The following is a 20,128-nucleotide window of genomic DNA, read 5'->3' as shown; positions in this document are numbered from 1 at the left end:
TGCATGCAACTTTTGTCTACGCCACATTGAATGCATGCCCCGCACATTCCAAGATAAACATTTCAAATCACTTGTAGATACCATTGTGACAACATCTGGACAGCACACCGGCGATCTAAAGTAGTGACATGCCTGGCCCTCTGATAGGGACCACCTTTCTATATCACACTGCAGAGATCCGGGCGCAATAGAGGCAACCCCGCGACAGGGGTAACAGGGCAGGTCAGAGGTCGTGCCCCTCACCGAACCCTCCTCAATCACAGACCACCATCCAGGGTGGACCAGCAGGACTAGTATTACGCAAGACAGGAGGGGGTTCTGTGCCTCCCAGCAGCTCAAGCGCACTCCCAAATAGCGAAGAACATGCAGCCAGAAGTATGCAGGCGCAACAGAGTCTTCAGTGAGCACTGGGTCCCCCCACAATGTCTACCATTCACCCCCAGGACCCCTCCGGCCAGCACTGCAGCTTCTCACTTCTTAAGGTGACCCCACCAATGTTCAGATACAGCCCCAACTCAGGGGCCCGGCAGGAAGGTCAGTCACTAAAGCCGAGCTCCCCAGCAAGGCCAGCCCACACGGCTATTTCCAGCGCTCCCCAGGCAGCCTGCAATCCTCAATGTCGCGTCGGTGGGGGAGGCGCACAAATCGGGGATTAGCCACTCTCCCAAGCAGCAAAGCAATGAACATGCAGCCAGAAGTATGAAGGTGCAACATGGTCTTCAGTGAGCGCTGAGTCCCACCACAATGGCTACCATTCACCCCCAGGACCCCTCCGGCCAGCACTGCAGTGTCTCATTTCTTAAGGGGCCCCACCAATGGCTAGAGACAGCCCCAACTCAGGGGCCCGGCAGGAAGGTCAGTCACAGAAGCAGAGCTCCCCAGCATGGCCAGCCCACAAGGCTAATTCCAGCTCTCCCCAGGCAGCCGGCAATCCTTAATGTCGATCGCGCCTGCAGGGGATACCGCGCTCATCATCCAGCGCTCAGATCCCCTCCACCAACATCACTGCTGACGTGGCCATTTTACAGCTGCTGCCGGTCTCACAAAGCCGCTCCACGCGTCCCGCTAAAGTCCGGCCGGACAGCTCCTCTTGCAGGCAGTCAAGAGTCAGCCCTCAGGTATGGCACATCCCTTCCACCATCCACAGATATTTGCACGCCGCAGCTCCCAGGCAGCCAATAGTACTTTTTTACTCTTTGAGGGGGAGCCAAGTTAGGATCTAGCCGTACCCCGCACTCCAGTGCCACTCTCTCTCAGTAAGCCGACAGCCACCATGCAGACAGTGTTTCGCCGGTCCATAATCCGCGGCAGGGCTCCCCACACCCAGGAGTCAGCACTTCAAGCCTCACAGCTGGTCACTCACTCACCGTCTTCTTCAGTGTGGCCATTTTGGAGAAGCTCAGCGACATAGACCCATGGCCCGTCTCTCAGATGAACTCGGCCAGGCAGCTACCTTCGCCTCCCTCAAAGCACTCCATTAGTGCCCAGCCACCTGAGAGGGCCCGATAGAGAAAATTTCCGCTCTGGTCCACCGGAAAAACAGGATAATAGCGAGGCTGCTACGGAGCGCTCTGCTCACACGTACGCCATCGCTGCTGGCCAAGCCACACTCCTCTTCATGTACCTTGATGAAGACCCAGTTTTCAGCCATATCTTTTCCAAGTTTACATCATCTGATTCCTTTTCTGTGTTTTTATGCCAAGCCCTAATGTAAATAGGGGATGTTGATGAATTCCAGCCTTCAGATTTCTACAATTAGACGTCTTAAGCTCAAGCAAAACTGGCTCGGTAAGGCGGCCCTCCAAATGAACTCCAGTACATTTTTTGATCTACACCTACTTTCTGGGTGACATTGGGGCTTTGCATGCCTTTCTTGGTATGACGGTCATCCAAATGAACCACAGTACATTTTTGAGCCCCTGGTGGGTTAATTGGAGACAGTGGTTGGTACAACCTAAAATTGATACAATACCCTTGGTGTGCATTTGTTTTCCAATTGATGAGTCTACCCAGAAACTCATATAGTCTGCCATGGTTTCTTTTGTATTCGTATTTTGAGGTAATAATCCTTGGACATTACAACAGCATGACTATTGATGTTCTCCTTCAGATACCACAGCAAGTTAGACTTCCTTGCAAATGGTAAGACCTCCATCAAAATTGTGATTGTTTTTTGATCAAGAGTTAAATTGACTTTAAAGCTAGATTCAGGTTTAATTCGTTGGATGTTCAAAAAAATGAGGGACTGGCTTCAGAGCTTCAAATTCAAGCATCATACTCAAAATTTCAGCATCAAACAGCTTGATATTGTGCTCCCTGCTTCCAGGGGAGATGTCTCTTATGTCATTACTCTTTCTAATTATCATTGTGAGAGGATCCACAGCCAAACGAACAAGGAAGAGGAAATTAATCCACAGTACCACATTTTTATAAAACTGGGCTGCATAAGAAACCATTTAATAACACCCCCAAAGTTAGTGGCTGTATTATTTGCAAATATAGGCCTGATAAACCTTGGAACCAGCTTAAATCTAGGCAGTTTATGAGTTGTAAAGACTATTTGGCCGAGGCAAATGCCTTTTTGGCATTGAAGGAAAGAAATCAGGATGTTGGTATGCTGCCTCAGTAGAGCATTGTATATGAGATTACTGGTTTACTGTAAGCTATTGCATCACCCCACCCCCGCCTACCTCTCACAATCCTAGAGAAGCGCCTTTGACCAAACATTCTTGTGTAATAGAAAATGAAAATGTATTGAAAATAACTGTTATACATTTTTGTATACAAGCATGTCATTTTTGATTTTAGAAGACGAAGTCATTCAACTCCTGTTGAAGGATGATGGCTACAGCTGAAACTTGCTGAGTGATTCATACATTCAAATCGGAGTGGAATATATAAAGATCACAAATAATGCTTAAGAGAAATAAAAATAATTCAATTTAAGTCGAACAAAAACTGAATCTTCAGTTTGATTGTTCCTCATTGCTAAATAAGATGTAAGGAGCACAACAGAAGTTTAGCAGCACCTTTAAATACGTGTAATAGAAGTGAGTTATATGATTGTTATTTGTGGAATGTTAAGTGGATCGACAAGGACCAGCCATAGAGCTCTTCCTGGTTCCTGCCACTACAAATGCAGGTCTGACATATTCTGGAGAAATACAGGCCTCTTGAGCAACACCCTCTTTTTCTGAGAAATAACACCCTCAAAGGCTGTTGGTGCTACTGCTTTGCTAGGGTGACAGGACTGATCCCTGTGGGCCTGCCTGAAGCAGTGCGCAATTAACAACTTATGAGAGAAAGGAGCAAGGAGCATTTTAAAAAATAATTTCTGAGGGGATGATTGTCTCAAACCAAATTATAAGTGCTTCAGAAAACTCCTCCAATGTGGCAGCTCATCTTATTGCCATAGATTGGCAATAAGATGTTCATCCTGGCTGCACCTGAAATGGACTCCAACTAGACGCTTATTACAGAATCCTAATTCGTCCCTTTTCCGGTTACATGCTTTACAGCCCCTTCCTACTTAAACATTATCCTGACGTGGCTGAAAGGGTCTCATTTCCCCCTTAATTGGACCTGACCTCCACAGTGGTTCACCCAAAGCCAGGACACCCCCTGAGAAGTGCTCCTAATGTTGGCCTATGTCTGTATTCTAAAATTCTGGCCAATCAGCTACAACCCACTTTAACCGTACCTGATCCATTGAGACCGGATTGGCTTAATGCTTGAGTGCAGTACGAAACACTGCATCCGGAGAGTCCAAGTGGCCCTCTCCAGGATGGGAGCGTCACATCCCCCGTGGTGTTGCATCTTTTAGACTTTGATAAGTCATTCAACAGGGTGGTCACTTGTCCTTTCTTGAGGCTGTCCTTGCGCAAGTGTTTTTTGGAAAGCATTGGAGGCGCCTTATTGGGGCCCTATACTACCAAATCCATGCCAAGGTTCAGGCCAATGGCTCCCTGTTCAATCTTTTTCCTATTCAACAGGGCACGTTGCAAGGTTGTTTCTGCCCCCAATATTGGTTGCCCTCAATATTGAGCCCCGGTGCGGCTCATCCATTGTGACACCCAGCTCAGTGGGTGGTCCTGGGATGGAGGGCTGGAAGAGAGGATTTTGCTGTATGCTGACAACGTTCTATTGCTTTTATCTGACTCCTTCACTTCGGGGCCCCATTGTCTTCAACTCCTTACCTTGGTTGAGGAGGCCTCTGGCCTCCAGGTCAACCCTTCCAAATCCTTATTAGTTCCAAATGGAGGTGATGCTGCCACCTATCTCTTGCGGCCTGATATCCCTTTTGCAACGCCTCTCTTTCAAGTACTTGAGAGTTCATATTTACCTGACACCCGAACTTACAAAGCACCTTAACTTGTGCTCATCTGTGTCCAAAAGAAAGACTGATATACAGAAATGGTCGCAGCTTCTCCTGCATGTGATTGACTGTGTTGCCCTTTTAGAAAATGATGATCTTCCCCCACTTCCTTTATATATTTAAACACTTCCTGCTCCCGATCCTCTGAGCTGATTTGGTGCCCTTAATTCCATTCTCCGTTCCTTTCGTTGTTCGGGCTGCTAATCCCTCAAAGCGTTCCCAATGGTCTCCCTATGATGGCTTGCTGGGGATGATGAACCTTCATTGTTACTACCGGGCTTCCCAGCTGGTTGTGGTCAGTGACTGGCTTAATGGCGGGTGGGACAACTCAGCATACCGGGGGGAACTCTCTATCCTGTCTTTCGAACACATTCTGGACATGCTGTATGGCGCTCCGTTACCCAGCGGCTTACTTGATATCACTCGCTTGATTTTTCATTGCTAGCGCTGTGTTGCGTTTTAAGCTGGAATAGTACATTGACAGGGAAAACACCCCTGTGGAGGGGACGCTGGTGGCACCACTCTGCTGGCTTTTAGGGTTTTCAGAAGTGGGATATGATTGGCAGCACTTTCCTTGGTGCTATTTGGGCAGGGAAACATTGCCCTTTTCAGAACTGCAGGTTTGTTATGAGCTCCTCTGTACACAATTCCATAAGTATTTGAAGCCCTGTCACGCACTCATGGCTAACATACCTCCAGACACTATGATACCGGAATTCTGTCCCTTGGAAGCCAAGTTACGGATGGGTGGCATTAGCAGAGGCGCGTTCTCCTAGGTTTATTGTCCCTTATTGCGAACGCCCCACATGCCTTTGAGAACCTCAGCCTGCGCTGGGAGAGCTGGGTTGGCGAACTTGATGAGGCAGATTGGAGGGAGTGTCGGATGGGCACGCGCACGCTTGCTATCTCTACCCATCTCCGGCTAATTCAATTGAACTACTTACACACAACTTACATTACCCCGATCCGCTTGTATAAACTTGGCAAAATTCCCCATCCGGTTTGCTATAGGTTTTCCAAAACTCTGGACGATTTCTACCATGTTGTTTGGGCCTGCCCGGTCATCTCTGTCTATTGGCAGTGGCTGCTTGGCGAGCTTACAGGGGTCCTGGAATGCATTTTGACCTGATCTCTATAGGCACCCTGCTGGGGTTGGTTGACGAGATGGGGGCTCTCGGGCAGAACAGACGTTTGTGGGTGTCGCCACATTGGTGGCTAAGACAGGCATTGCTCTGGGCTGGAATTCTCCTTGCGCCCGACCCTGGCGGAATGGAGGGCAGAAGTGGACTGGCGTGCTCAACTTGAAAAGCCTGTTTGCCTTACCTGAGGGTTGCCCGCGTAAACATAAGATATAGGAGAGGTGTGGGGCATACTATGGATTTGAATTGTGACTTGTTCGTGGCTGGTTGTACAATGACAGTGAAATACAATTGTTCTTTTATCTTGTGTGGTGGTTCAAAACAAATAAAAAATTGTAATAAAAAAATGCCATGCAGCACACATGCATATAAAGTAATGCTTAGGATCAAAATGAAGTATCTGAAGGTCCAACCCATCTCCACTCCCGTCAATATCTCCTGTAAACACTGTTTTCCGTTGATGGATATGCTTTCTATGTGGATGTCAGGTGCGGACTGGAGGAAGAGCAGTGGGTTGAGACCTCCCAAGGTCCTATGCTTCATATTATTCTATGTTGCCAAAATCTACTTATGTTATCCAGCCAAAGTCTGTATTCAGGTCTTCAATCCCAGACCCTCCAGATAAATTGTTTTACAGAAATGTGGATGTGCGCAGCCACCCTGAGTGTCATGGCACTGAGTGCTGGGGACAGTTATAATGTCTTCCTTCAAATGCAAACCAGGGGATAAAGCTCTGCTGTTGAAGCCTGAAGAATAGAAAAATCTCTATCTCCACATCCACTTCCTCTTTGTCCGAGAGAGACCTCTGACCTCCTGGTTGAAGTCACTGTTTTCCCCCAGTGCAGCACCTGCCCTTAGCATCAACTTGAGCTTCAGGTAGGTGTTCGAGGCCCTCCTCCACCCACAGGCTCCTGCCTGCATCTCATCCCTTGTGGTCTAGTGGAAGAGCATGCTCCTCTGCTTGTCTGCTCTGTGTGTCATCCTCTTCTGTTCTGCCTTTTTCTGTCTTGCCTTTTTCTGTTTTGCCTTTTTTCAGGTTGCCTTTTCTGTTTTCCCAGCCGCTGCTGCCCCTGCACGCCCCCCTCTCCCCCAGCGTGTTCCCGCTCCCACCTCTCAGCTGCTCACCCACCACTACCTCTACTTAATGGCACCCGCTGCGCGGACATGCACATTGGTTGCAACGCTGGCGTTTGGAAGGCATGCCTAAGGCAAGCCTGTCTGGGCCAGTCCGCAACCTGACCGGGACCAGCACCAGGGAAGCTGGTCCCCTGACCCCCTGTCGCTACGACTCCAGCACTCTCCTTGCACGCAACCCCAGACGCAACAACCACTGCCAGCTCTCAACGCCGAGCAACACCAAGGGCCCGATCGCCTGCCAACACTGCCCCCTTTCCTTCACCCACCTCCGGACCCAGGCAGCCACCCCCAACCCACTGGATGCCACTGCACACAACCCACTGAACTGCATCCTCCTCAACGTACGCTCTCTACACAGACACGCAATAGAAATCTGGGACCTCCTCAACACTCACTTGCCTGATGTCGCCATTCCTCACAGAGACCTGGACCAACACCAGCTCCGTACCCTACACCGCAACCGCCATCCGCAACAAATACAAGATCCTGAGGAAAGACCACCCCAACAGCCCAGGAGGAGGCCTCGCTATCGTCCACATAGCTACCTCCTACTAACCACCACCAACTCGGAATAAACCTCGCCCTTCATGGAACACATCCACTTCCAGATCCAGCCTAACCCTAGAATGACGCTCCAAGAAACACTTGCTTACAGACCTCCCAGACCCGGCACCCCCTTCACCAACGTCCTCACAGACCACATTGCTCCCCATGCCCTCGCCTCCATGAACTACATACTACTCTGAGACCTGAACATCCACCTAGACAACCACAGTGATACCAACACCACAGCCCTCCTAGAGAACCTCACCATTGTAGGACTGAAGCAACTTGTCTCCACCCCCACTCACACAGCAGAACACACACTCAACCCCATCTTCGCCGGAGGGAACAACATATGCTTCAGCCACACCATGGAACCGCTCTGGACAGACTACCACTGCATCAATTTCTCCTTCTCGAAACCCACCGCACACAAGTGCATGCCCGCCCCCACACAGAAGCTTGAACAGTGTCTCAGAAGAACACTTCACTTCCGCCCTCAACTACACTCCTCCCCCCAACTACAACAGGCCCCAACACAGCGGCAAGCAACCTCCACCAATGGATCGCCAACACTCTCGCCATCCTCCAGAACACCACGAGACTACACAACAAGAAAAGCCAACTGGTTCACCAAGGACCTCCAAGAATTCAAGCGCTCTTTCCTATGACTGGAGAAGACATGGAGAAACAGCAAAACCCTGGAAGCACGCTCTGCCTACAAGGCAGCCACCACGGCCCACCACCAACTCATCAAAATAACAAAGCCAAACTTCATCCAAGATAGATTCTTCTCCAACTCCAACAATTCCTAAAGAATTCTTTGCCATCATACAAAAATTTGCCAGACCCAACAGCGAAACAATCGACGTTCCTCCCTTCCAAGACCTCTGCAACAAACTCAGCTCCTTCTTTCACTATAAGATCAAGACGCTCTATGACAACTTCGACGACCAAGACCACTGCACCACCACAATTCCCATCTCCAGCGACGCCATCCAACAGACCCTCCTCACCTGGACCCCTCTCACCACAGAAGACACCGTAAGGACAATGAAAAGCATCCACTCCGGAGCACCTACTGACCCTTGCCCGCTGCACATCCTACACAGGAGTGCCACTGCCATCGCACCTGAACTGTTCCCTCGAGGCCGCCACATTCCCCGATGTCTGGAAATGCATCAAAATCAACCCCCTCCTAAAGAAGTCCTCCGCAGACCCAATGGATCTCAAGAACTTCTGGTCCATCATACTGCTCCTTTTTGCCACCAAAGTTATCCGAAAAGCTGTCAACACCCAGCTAGCATACTTCATAGAAACCAGCAACATCCTAGACACCTCTCAATCTGGATTCCGCAGCAACTACAGCACCGAGACCAGGGCCGGACTGGGAACCGAAACTGGCCCTGGCAAACTGCTCAGCCGGCACACCCTATGCAGTTGAGCTGTTTGCGAGGGCCGGTTTCCGCCGATTTGTCGACCCCCGGTAACAAAAAGGGCCCCCAGGAGCCCAAGACCAGCCCCACCCTGGCGGCCCACCAGGGAAACGCCTGGTGCCTGCTACAGCCAGTCCGGCCCTGACCGAGACGGCCCTCATAGCCGCCACCGATGACATCCGCACCCTTCTCGACCAAGACCACACAGCAGCCCTCATCCTCCTGGACCTTTCAGCAGCCTTCGACACAGTCTCTCACCGCACATTAGCCTCTAGGCTCCACGATGCCTGCATCCAAGGTACAGCCTTAGACTGGATTCAATGTTTCCTCGCAGGCAGAACACAAAGAATAAGACTCCCGTCCTTCCTATCCGAACCAATAGAGATCAAATTCGGAGTACCCCAAGGCTGCTCCCTCAGCCCCAGACTCTTCAACGTCTACATGGCCCCCCTCGCTACCATTGTCAGAAACCACAGGCTCATTATAGTCTCATATGCCGACGGCACCCAGCTCATCCTCTCCCTCACCAAGGAACCCGACATCACCTGCCGCAATTTCCAAGAAGGGATAAAAGACGTTGAGCAACAGCTGCCTGAAGCTCAAATCAGAGAAAACAGAAGTCCTCATCCTCAGCCCCACCCCCTCTGCATGGGAAAACAGGGTGGCCCCCCTCTTTCGGAAACCCACCCACCCCAATAAATCACGCACACAACCTCGGCAACATACTCGACTCTTCACACACCATGAACCGCCAGATCAACGCTATGTCCTCTACATGCTTCAACACCCTCCACAAACATCGCAGGACCTTCAAATGGATCCCCCCTGACTCCAGGAAGACTGTCACCCACGCACTCATCACCAGCAGACTGGACTACGAAAACGCTTTCTATGCCGGAATCAACAAAAAACTCCTCAGTAAAATCCAGCAGTCAAACTTATCCTCAACATCTGACGACATGACCACATCACCCAACACCTCCTCGACTTCCACTGGCTCCCCGTCAAAAGAAAATAACCTTCAAACTGCTCACACATTCCTACAAAGCCTTCCATAACACCGGACCCTAATACCTCAAGAAATGAATCTCCTTCCACGCCCCCAAGAGGAACCTCAGCTCTGCTGACCTCTCCCTAGCCACGGTCCCTTACATCCACAGGGCTGAGCAGTTGGCAGATCCTTTTCCTACCTCACAGCCAAAACCTGGAACAAACTACCCCCGCATCCGACAAAACCCTACGCTGCACCAGTTCAGAAAGGACCTCAAGACCTGTCTATTCAAATGACCAACGGAGCTGCTCAAACCCCTCCCCCCCCAGCGCCTTGAGACCTCAAGAATGAGTAGTGTGCTCTAAAACCCCCGATTGAGTGATTGAATAGTTTGACTTTTCTCTTAGTGAAGAATCTGTGGCTCAGTTGAAAACAATGAGAGTTTGCTAAGAAGGCTTGGCAGATGGAGTCCTTTCAAAATCCCCATTTGAAAAAACTTGTCTGGATAAAGGGTTGTGCCTCCAACACAGTGATAGTGTGAACATACTTGTCCATCTCGCCCTCAAAGTGTTCATCAGAAAATATTGCCATGGTCACTGACCCAGCCGTGTTATTCGCCAGCTCTCTGAACTTTGGGTCTACCTTTAGTGTGATTTGTCTTCTCCGCAGAATAAGCTCAGTTGGCATTCATTATTACGGAGGAATATAGCATGTTGTCCTCTCCTGGTCAAGAGGACTCGGTTTTAGTGGAAGCATTTTTACCCGGGTAGTGTGATGGTGTAAGAAGCATCTGCACTGCCTTCTACCTCATAATCTTTACATTATATATTTTTCGGCCTACTTAAATGGATTCATAATTTAGAGGAACCTTCACTGCTCTGCTGGAAGACTCCAGAGGTAATAGTTCCTCAGAAGAAATTGGAGAACGTGCAGCGAAGAAGTGCTAACCCATAGTGATAAGTGGCTGAAGGAGAATAGTAGAGCAGGTACACACTGGCAGTAAAGTTTCACTGGAAACCAGTGGAAGCCATGCAGAGGAAGTGGGCAAACAGGCCTGTTGCTTTTTCAGGCCACCAACCTGAAATGGTGGCTTGAATATACTATAGAAAGGTTTTCATTTATGAAAAGGTTCACAACAATTCAATGTCCTCAATGGCTACTGTAAAGTAACATAGAATCTGTGGCCGTAGCTGACAAGGATCTTCAGTCTTCTGAAGAGAGGTGATCTTGTGAGCTAGTCGTTAAGATAGAGGTCTATCGGGTCTCCCTAAATGTTGAAGGTAACTGGGAAGACTGAATTGTCAGTAGCGCCTACACCCACAGCTAACAAACCTCATAAACTACTTAACTTAAATTCTGGTGTACCAATTGTTTAGCATTGGTGTTGAGTCAAACATTTTGAGTTTGTATTCAGTATTTATGATTCTGATGATTTGTTTCCAAACTTTTACTTATTCTCTTTTGCTTTTTAGGTGAATCCTGTAACATCAAGTTACTAGAGACAGTCGATGCACTCGATGACCGTATTAGAGGGTGGGGCCTGGATTATTTCCGGGAGACAATACACTTGCTCACACTAAAGGCTAATACTCCATGAGAATGAGATCGCTAAACGACAAGGCACTCCTATGCAGTTCAACATCCTGGTTTTATTTTTGAGAACACTGTGTATTAAAAAATATAAAAAAATTATACTTTTGTATGAAATATAAAGTTGCTAAATCTCATCTACTCAATTGTTTATTTTAAGGGCAAATGCTGTGTGCATCTGTGTATTAATATTGTCTGTGACTCACAAAATGCCAATGCTGCTTTCTGGAGACTGAGATACTGTTGAGCTCTTGGCCTTTAAGTATATTTGAGTGTATGTATGGATTTAAAATGGATTCTTAAAAAAATAGATATATATTGTAGAAAAGCACAGTTTAAAAAAGGAGAGAACATAGAAGCAGTATAAAGTCATTATTGAGAATATCAAGCTGTGAAGTTCTTCACACCAAGCAGGGCGCAACTTAACGAGGCAACCATCGCCAACTGAAAATATTCAATAACGGAAACACAAGCTTTCAATTAGAGTCTTCCTCTGCATTTGGAACTTGTAAAGTCATGGGCAGTTTCCACCTCTCTTACAGTTATTCCACCAGTTTATGATCAGTTCGGACTGTAACCATACATAGATGATCTGCACCGACATTTTTCCCATGGCCTTTACTTCTTACATCAAACCTAGGACTTCTGTCCTGCATGCTGTATAAAGTAATGCTATTTTCACTATTAGGAGGCCTAAAAACCCATTACGATATTGCATGCATTTTTTTCATAGTGTTTGGGAGGGCCCCCAGTATAAAATGTAGGATATCTATTTCTAGCATACCTCCAACATTCTCTTCAGATTATTAGTATAATGTGGATTTGTAATGCGCATGGTAACCTAGAAGGGTTTCCCTGTGCTGGTGCAACAGGAGGGACTATGGAAGAAAGATTAGAAAATAGGACTTGCTTGCCAATTGGGAGCTAGTAAAAGTACCGAAGAAAATGAGAAACTAAAGAATGCTGAGGAAGATGATAATGCAGCCGATTCACTGCATTCCTGATGGGGCACCACCTGTCTCCAGTATGCTTCGCCCTCAGGATTGGACCATGTGCAACACATCAACTTCATTGAATTCACTGAATGTGCATTTTTGCGAATTTTAATCCTAGTAGAATAGCAGGGCTGAGATACGTACTATGGAAGAATTTGAATTGAGTGTACATAGTATAGTGTTACTTACCATCTTATTTTATATATGCCAGGGTTGTATCTCAGCTTGCATCCAAAAGCTGCACACTGCACGCCCCTTCCCATTTAATGGTTATTGGTAGGTCTTCACCTGGCCTCTCCTTGAGGGGCGCTCTGTATATAGAGAGGGTAATGGACACCCTCCCTATGTTAGCGATATCAATTGTAGCAGCGCTGCTGGTTCAGATGGTCTACCAGGGAACATTTCCAATGCAATATGTGTCACCCTGGTTAGTCTATCGAATATCAGAAAATAACAAGCCTTCATACCCATCTGTGCTCTAGTTTCTACAAGAGTGCGGAGTGACTACCCACTATACATGTCTCAGCTTGTGACATCTGTCTTACCATGGGTATAGGTTCTGGAGTTTCTCTCAGTCCACACAGTGGCATCTATACACAATGAGTATCATCTTTGCCCATTCCCAGATCTAGAGCCTTGGGGGACACCAAATGCCAGACCCACTTCTCCACCTTTGGTGATGTTAGAAACTGATACCTCAGTTCTATATTCCTATGGCAGCCACTCACAAGATATATCTTCTTCTTGATAGATATGTCTGCTGCTCCAAGAGATGATGCAGCTAAGATGCCAAGTAATTGGACTAAAACGGCTCTATTCACAAAGGTAAGTTTACACATGTTGTTTTACTCACGTGTAAATGTACACTTTTTCGCCATTCACCATTTGCGAGTGTAGATTTAGACCTAAGTGTAGACTTGCATAGCTCCACCCTGTCAGTTTAGTGGCTGGAGAAATCGAAGACTGAATTTTCGAGTGTAAAGTTACCACTAGTAACTTTCCACACATTGAATGAACCTGTCTGCCCTCATATATATGACTAACAAATAGTCATGTGGGACTCATTCGCATAAGGAGACCTCACCTGAACTTAAGAGGAATCAAAAACACATGAAAAATGCATTTCTATTCCAACTGAATTGTAGAAAAGAAAACAAATCTGGATTTCTTTCACAACTGTATTAAAAAAATCCAAGGGCAGTACAATATAATATACAGAGATAAAAGTGAATAAAGTGCAGACTTCGCAGTGCTCATACAGTAATGATATTTACAACATATAATACACAAGACACTGTACAAAGCCCAATGGTTGTAAAATTGTCAGAGCACAGTCAGGGGAGGAAGGGAGTCCAAATGAAGGAACAGGCCCTTAACTCATTAATCCGATTAGGGGTATTGTTGAAGTTTTGACCCCAAGCCATCCATAGGGTCTCATCAGAACATAGTCATCCTACTGGTACACCTGCACATGTTGAAACAAAAAGCAGAAACAACTTGAGTTAAACTAACAGATCACATGCAGTCACAAGTAATGCAATCCGCACTGGCCAGTAACCCACTACATGCTGGAGAAACAAGGTATGTCTGGTAAATTAATTGCACAATCCACACATTCCGAATGTCCTATGACCAAACCAAACTGATGCCATAAATACTTCTGCATAAATACCAACACAACATAGAAAGAGAGATCCTAACTAATCCACGAATTATTGTGCATATCTACATTGGTAATCGCAACGCTGCTAGTACAGCATCAAGCTTAAGGTAGCCTAGCAACCTGCAGCCCCCCGTGAAAATAGAATATGGTACACCCACAGACTCGTTACGATATATAATGTATCACACACCAGTGCAATTGTGATAAATGTCTGTGCCAATTCTACTACAACCAATAGTGAATACTGAAGATACAGCGGTCTTGTTGCTTGGAAAAATTCAGCAGCACTCCAACATGTAACCACAAGCTGCGTTCATCACAATGTGTCAGGAACGCTTCAGTGTGCAACTGTGTCTTTTTCAAGAAGACTTGTCGGACTTAAAAACCTACCCAATTTTGGCGCAATGTGAACCCGCTGTGGAAATGTCTTATTACTTACCGGTAATCTTCATTACCCGATTAGGGTCCTCCCCGCCCCAGTCCTTACTACGTGAGGCAGTCCTGCCTCCACCCAGCCAATCAAAACGCCAGAAATCCAAAGTTCGAAGGTTATATAAGCCCCTCCCACCCACCGCCATGCCTGTTATCAACAAGACTCAGACACAAACAAAGCGGGAGGGAGCGAGGGAAGAGGACTGGGACGGGGAGGACCCTAATCGGTGTAATGAAGATTACCGGTAAGTAATAAGACATTACCTCCTCATGTGTCCTCCCCGTCCCAGTCCTTACTATGTGAGGAACTCACAAGCAGAGAACCAAGAAGAAAAAATGCAGGACACCCGGGATCCATGAAAAAGTACAAAACTTTCAACAATAAAGTATCAACGAACAGCAGCGTACAAGACGCCAACAGAAATCGTCCGAAGAGGCAAGTAAAACATCAAGCCGAGAATGTCGCACAAAAGCGTGACAGGACCGCCAAATGGCCGCCACACAAATCTCCCGGATAGAGACCCCACCGCCGCAGACACAGAACCCAGGAGCAGACACAGAACCCACAGGAGACAAACAGGGCAGGAGAAACCTGAGACTGCAGTGAACATAGGAGGCTAAACAGAAGAGCCCTGCGAACACCCAAAGAAGGGGAACAGGAGAAACCCCCTCAGCAGGCAAAACAGGAAGCAACACCTCCAGCTGCAAAAGGAAACTCGAAGAAACAGGCAGAAAAGCCGGATTAAGCCACAAAACAACTCAAACCAGCAGAAACTGCAAAGAAGGAAACAAAACAGGCAAGGCACCCAACTCACCCAAGCGGAAGTGAAGGCCAGCAAAAAAGCCACCGCAGCGGACAACCACAACAAGTCCGCCACTAACAAGGGCACGAAAGGGGCAACCGCAGACACCGCAAAACAGCAGGCAAAGCCCCAAGAAGAATCGAGCACAGAAGAGCCCGGACAACGAAGCACAAAGCTCCAAAAAAGCCAACTCACCAAAGGGCAACAACCACCAAGGAAGCCCCAAAGACCCAAAAAGCACAATTGCCGTCAACGAGCAGACAAAGTGGAAGGGGAAAAAGCCCAACAACAAACCCAAGCTGGAGAATCCAGTACAGAAACAGGAACCCCAGCACGGATTCCGACCAAGAGAAGAGCACCAGGAAACAAAAGAGCCCCAAAGTGCATCACAGCTCTAAAGAGCGGAAGGCCAACGCGACCAACACGACCGACAGGCCACCACAGAAGAACAGCCCAAAGACGCTAAAGACAGCTGCTCAAGAGTCAGGCAGTCAGAAGCAAGCGACAAAGATAGGGCAAAGACAGCTGCAGACCCAGAAGCAGAGCTGGAGGCAAGGGAGGCTGGCCAAATCCGACTCCCACCAGCAACAGCAGGAGCGGAAACCAAAGACAGCGAGGCCAACCCAACAACACCGACAACTCCCCAAACCTCCGCAGAACCCCCGGGAGGAGAAAACAGTAGGGAAGGCATACAGAAAACCCAAAGGCCAAGGAACCGAGAAAGCAACCCCCGAGGACAGACCACCCCGGAACAAAAACCGGGGGAGAAGAGCAACTGGAGGGGAAACAAACCAGACCGAACCAAGAGACCCAAACCAAAGACAAAAGGACCAGGAACAAAGGAACAGACAGAGGGAATTCTACACGAAGCAGTAAGACATCCCAGCGCAGGGGCCATTCCAAGCACCAGCGCATAGTCCCAAGCACCCGCGCATTGTCCCAATATAAGGATATGTCCCTCCGAAACGAGCACCAGACAGCACCAAACAGAGGGCGGGAGGAAGCGGCCCAAGCCACCAAAAGAATGCACAATTAGAGTACTTTTCCTTTAAAGAAACCAACCGCCTTAACAGGGATGTTTCTCAAGACCCTCTGAAAGCCAACAGAGAAGTTGCCGTCAAAACAGGGAAGCCAGCAGGAACAGAGACACGTACAGGGACCCCCCAAGAAGGCCCAAACAACAACGAGCCACCAAACCGCCAGCCCGAACAACAGACAAGCCGGCATCCAAAGACCCCAACGGTGCCCCCAACCCAAGGACAGGCATCCCAGGACAACAAGAGGAGAGAGGGGAACAGAAAAGCACCCCCAACACACCAGGTTGGGAGAGCAAAGCCTCCAGACCAGAGGAAAGAGGAACCAGAGCCCCGTAACCAGCATGAAAAAGGACCCAACGAGTCAACAGAAGAAACACCAAGGACACAAGGTGCAGGAGAGCCCAATGAACCACAGCCGTGGAGGCATCCACCACCCTCCGGACCCACAACCAACCCCGAGTCGGGGCAGGAGGGTGACCCAGCAAGACCCGCAGAAGATCCAACAGGGCAGAAAACAGATTTAGATATATGGAACGCCTCACGAAATGCATGTCATCCCTGCGCAGGGGCCATGCCAACCCCCCCCCCGTAACGCTCAACATAAATACATATGAGCCACCGAAGCGAGCACTGAGAAAACAGCTCCCTGCAAAGCGTCAAACGGGTCCCGAGGAACTGCAGCCCCTGAACAGGAACCAGACGAGGAACGGCCAGACTCAATACGACCCCAGAAACTGGAACCAGGACAGCAAACCCCCACAGCAGGAGCCAGCGCTGTGGAAAAAAACCTGAGGAGCAGGAGAGAGGCCGAAAGGAAACACCTGAAAACAGGAAACGGAACTCAACCGCAGGAAACCTCCGATCAGCCGGATGGATGGGAACATGAAGAACAGGCAACTCCCATACCCAGGGAAGCCAAAATCACCCACCAGGAAGAGGGGAATGCCGGACAGTAAGGGGCACAACTGAAAGGGACACAGCGGCACCAACCCGACCAAAGCCCAGGGAGGCAGAACTGTACTGAAGGACCAACGGGAGCCAGGACCAGGAACAGAGAGGAAGAGGGCCCCCAGCCCACACCGTCACCGAAACCAGCACAACAGAACATAGTGACAAAAATAGACTGACGCCAAAGAAGAACAACGAAGCAACCGTGAAAACAGCCTAAAAGGGGGATAGCCCCGGAATGGAAACCGGCAACCAAGAGCGTTGACCGACAAGACCCACCATTTGGAAACCACACCGGACCAATGAGCCAGAAACAACTGAGCCGAGCCCCCAAATCGCAACAATGTCAACAAAGGAGACACAAACCCACAAGCAGCCCAACACCAGGAGTGGAACACACAACCCGAAGAGGAAGAGACGCAACCACCAGGCCACGGAGATTCCTTCCGGGTACAACATAAGCGACAGACACCCAGGGGCAACAACAGGCGCCTCAGAGGCCGGGAACCAAACTGAATCCAAAAAAGGCAGGCAGTGGACCAAGGCACCAAGGTAGTGACAAAGCACCAAAGCGCATGCAAGAGAGAAATCTCACCAGTCCCCGCCACCCCGGTAGCCGAGGACAAGGCCCAACCATCCGGGCCAAGACAGGAAGGAGGGACCCCCAAGAAAAGAACCTGCGAAGCACAGGCCGAAAAAGAGCCAGCACGTACCCCAAAAGGAGAAGCAAGGTACGAACACTTGAGAGCGGAATACCCCGACCGCCCAACCTGAACCTCCAGGGAAGCCACCTCCAAAGACAGAGGGAGAAGGAGCAAAAAGGAGAAATGGAGGATACCGGGTGACAAAGACCGCCAGGCGAAACCGTGTCCCCAAAAAGCGAGGAATACCCCGCATGGCAATGCCAGGCCACACTGCAGCAAGTACAGCCAACAGGACAGCATGAAATGGCAGGTAAAAAAAACAGGGAATAAACCCCGCAGTAGAAAATTAATCAGGGAAAAGACCCAGCACTACCAGACCATGGACCACCAAACCCTGAACGCATACACCAACCGGGTAAAATGTCCACGATCCCACCAACAGTAGAAGATGGTCTAGCCGCATGCAACAGCAGTGCAGACAGCGCAAAACAGTCCAAGAAAAACTGCAAAAGAACACCCACCCTGCAGCTCCAGGACATCATTGTTTCTGGGCGAAAGTGAAAGCCTACCGTGCTTGTTTGCAGTAGCCTTGCTCCTCAAATGCTGTTGGTGTGTTGCCATCTGACTTGCTAGCTGCAATGCTACATCCACTATGCTTTGCCTTTAGACACGTTGATCCCTCGCAGACTGTGCTGAATCTGCCCCACCTGATTTTTAAACTGACCAACGCAGTCACCACGCAGTCTCTTCTCTCTATCTTATGAAGTCTGCCCTGCCACCATTTACTTCGGACCTTCACCCTCACACCTCCTCACCCTCACACCTCCTCACCCTCACCCTCACAAACCCTCACCCTCACACACCCTCACCCTCACCCCCTTCACCCTCACCCCCATCACCCTCACTCTCCCTCACCCTCACACCCCCTCACCCTCACACACCCTCACACACCCTCACTCACACCCTCACACACCCTCACAACCTCACACCCCTCACCCTCACAACCCGCTCACTCTCACTCACCCTCACCCCCTCATACCCTCACCCTCACACACCACATCACTCAGGAACACCACCACGTCACTCAGGGACACCACCACATCACTCAGGGACACCACCACATCACTCAGGGGCACCACAATATCACTCAGGGACACCACCACGTCACTCAGGGACACCACCACATCACTCAGGGGCACCACCACATCACTCAGGAACACCACCACATTACTCAGGGACACCACCACATCACTCAGGGACACCACCACATCACTCAGGGGCACCACTCAGGGGCACCACCACATCACTCAGGAACACCACCACATCACTCAGGGACACCACCACATCACTCAGGGTCACCACCATATCACTCAGGGTCACCACCATATCACTCGGGGTCACCACCACATCACTCAGGGACACCACCACATCACTCGGGGACACCACCACATCACTCTGGGACACCACCACATCACTCTGGGACACCACCACATCACTCGGGGATACCACCACATCACTCAGGGACACCACCACATCACTCGGTGACACCACCACATCACTCGGGGGCACCACCACATCACTCAGGGACACCACCACATCACTTAGGGACACCACCACATCACTCAGGGACACCACCACATCCCTCAGGGACACCAACACATCACTCAGGGACACCACTCAGGGGCACCACACATCACTCAGGGACACCAGCACATCACTCAGGGACACCACCACATCACACAGGAACACCACCACATCACTTAGGGACACCACCACATCACTTAGGGACACCACCACATCACTCAGGGACACCACTCAGGGGCACCACCACATCACTCAGGGACACCACCACATCACCCAGGGACACCACCACATCACCCAGGAACACCACCACATCACTCGGGGACACCACCACATCACTCGGGGACACCACCACATCACTCGGGGACACCACCACATCACTCAGGGACACCACCACATCACTCGGGGACACCACCACATCACTCCGGGACACCACCACATCACTCCGGGACACCACCACATCACTCAGGGACATCACCACATCACTCAGGGACACCACCACATCACTCGGGGACACCCCCACATCACTCAGGAACACCACCACATCACTCAGGGACACCACCACATCACTCGGGGACACCACCACATCACTCTGGGACACCCCCACATCCCTCGGGGACACCACCACATCACTCGGGGGCACCACCACATCATTCAGGGGCACCACTCAGGGGCACCACCACATCACTCAGGGACACCACCACATCACTCGGGGACACCACCACATCACTCGGGGGCACCACCACATCACTCGGGGACACCCCCACATCACTTAGGGACACCACCACATCACTCAGGGACACCACCACATCAC

General features: G+C 49.5%; 1 long non-coding RNA gene across 1 annotated transcript in view; it reads left to right on the top strand.

Moving 5' to 3' along the window:
• LOC144829145 (uncharacterized) overlaps nt 1-11,313 on the top strand; it is a 28,310-nt gene extending 16,997 nt beyond the window's left edge. Inside the window, exon 2 of the long non-coding RNA XR_013610599.1 lies at nt 11,094-11,313. This is a non-coding gene — a long non-coding RNA (uncharacterized LOC144829145). The remainder of the gene's footprint in view (nt 1-11,093) is intronic.
• The last annotated feature ends 8,815 nt before the right edge of the window (nt 11,314-20,128 follow it).

Source organism: Lissotriton helveticus, chromosome 4_1, assembly GCF_964261635.1.
Source record: "Lissotriton helveticus chromosome 4_1, aLisHel1.1, whole genome shotgun sequence".
Taxonomy (NCBI): Eukaryota; Metazoa; Chordata; class Amphibia; order Caudata; family Salamandridae; genus Lissotriton; species Lissotriton helveticus.
The sequence above is the reverse complement of the archived record's forward strand: the minus strand, read 5'-3'. Positions and strand labels throughout refer to the sequence as shown.